Consider the following 2,323-nt stretch of genomic DNA (forward strand, 5'->3'; position numbering starts at 1 on the left):
GAAAGACTGACATAAAATCAGTCTGTCAGCCTTTCTCCTTCTACCTACCTCTGATGAAGGTAATCTTTTGTGATTGCATGTCCAGTTAATTTCTGTCAATCGGATACACTCAGTGCAGGCTGCAGTTGATTTCTTGAAACTAAATAGGGCACTGTTGCTTAACTAAACTTTAAACACAAGTTAAGATAGAAACCCAGATCTGAGAGAGACAAATGGTCTGAGACCATAAGCCCTTTTGAGACAGGCACTTGAAGGCAAGCTTGTCAACTTCTGCTCCCTTCTTCACATGATGGCTCATTGAGTAATTAAAAGCACCCCATAAAGCAGTAGTGGGATATCCATAGCAGGGCCCTCTGTATCAGATCTTAGAGGAGAATTCTTCAGCAGCTTCTTACATGTCAGGATAAATGGTGAATAACAGGGAAAGATTTACACTATGTTCAAACGATAGAAAACTATGCAACCATTGAAAACAACGTTTTCAGTAGTTAAGAATCCACCTTCCAATGCAGGGCACAAGGGGTTAATTCTTGGTCAGGCATCTGAGATTCCACATACTGTGGGGCAACTACAGAACCCGTGTGGCCAAAACTATAAATAAATAAACAAATTTAAAGTTAAAAAATGTAACATAAAAAAAGAAATGTATGCAGGCAAGGTGCACCTGTGGAAGGTGAGGCAAAAGAAGCTTAAATAATTCAGCCCATGTCAGATGGGGTAAGTGATATTGGAAATGGTTTAATTTTCTTTAGTCATTAAAAATAACTATTAACAATTAAACATAATATCTCATTTAAAACTATGTTGCTGGGGATTCCCTGGTGCCTCGGTGGTAAAGAATCCACCTGCCAATGCAGGGTTCCATTGCTGATCTGGGAAGATCCCACATGCCATGCAGCAGCTAAGCCCGTGTGCCACAAATACTGAGCTTGTGCTCTAGAGCCTGAGAGCCACAACTACTGAAGCTCGTGCTCCCTAGAGCCCGTGGTCTGCAACAGAAGAAGCCACCACAATGAGAGGTCCGCACGCCACAACTAGAGAGTAGCCCCCGCTCTCAGTAACTAGAGAAACGCCCGAGCAGCAATGAAGACGCAGCATAGCCAAAAATAAATAAATAAATAAAATTACATTTAAAAAGCTGTGCTGCTTACAATCATAAGATAACTGAACAAGAATATAAAGCTAAAAATGCAAATTCCACTTAAATGTATTTTTATATAAATAATACCCATTAGTCCAATCTCTAGCCATAAAAATGCAGAGAAATTTTCAAAGTAAATGATCTGTGCTTTTTTGTTCTCTTTGCATCTTATTTTACCCATTTCCTTTAATAAATAATGGTTGCTTTTGGGAGTTACCACATTTACTAGCTCCACGTCATTTTAAATGAGTCTGTTTGCATGGTTCTCCTATGTCAAATGGAAATATTCATAACAGCTACCTCCCAGGATAGTGAAGAAGATTAAATAAAATAATATGAGAACATTTAGAACCATGCCTGACGAATAGAAAGTCCTCAATACATACTAGATGGCATATTAATTTTAAAGGTTATCATTGCATATTCAACAGAACATTGCTTTTAAAATACTCCTGCATGTGACATAGTGCTCATGAAACTGTTCTCAGGTCCAGGTTGAGTAGAAGCTGATTTCCACAGACTACTCTGTCTCAAAGATCCAAAAGGAATTGCAATGTAGACAACTGAAGGCACCCAGATTGTAAACAAACTGTGATTTCTCTGGATGGTAATTTGCATGGTGACATCTCAATTAATTAAAAAAAGAAAACCTCAAAAATATTCCAGTGCTTGTGTCTGTAGCATATTAAATCATGTCAAGAAGATGTTCTAATGTTTGATGGTTTTCTGTAGCATTACAGAAAAATAAGGGTCAGGTTTAATACACAAGCCCTGGATCACCAACCATTTACAGAAAGACAGACAAGGGAAAGAACACAGCAGGGATGTCTTCCTATTTCTGCAGCAACATTACTACGGAGTGAAATTTCAGGGAGATGAGCTGAGCAGCTATGAGAGTAGCCCCACCCTCAAGTGTATGCATTCATCTCTGGGTTGTCTGTCCAGATCATCATCCTTTTCTTAAACCATCTGCCCAGGACTTAGGGGCAGGAAACCCCCATGAAACCACAGCTGCTCATATCTGTTGCAGATTATGAAGAACCCCAGATAACCATACCACCAGATCCACCTCTTCCTCTGGGACACAAGATCCAGGCCCACTCCCCTGCCACTGGCCTGAGACTTCCTTCCAACAGACCTTGCCTTTTTTACCTTCTCCCTGGGAGTCAGTCTGGTGACAAG

This window comes from Capricornis sumatraensis, chromosome 5 (genome assembly GCF_032405125.1).
Source record: "Capricornis sumatraensis isolate serow.1 chromosome 5, serow.2, whole genome shotgun sequence".
Lineage (NCBI taxonomy): Eukaryota > Metazoa > Chordata > Mammalia > Artiodactyla > Bovidae > Capricornis > Capricornis sumatraensis.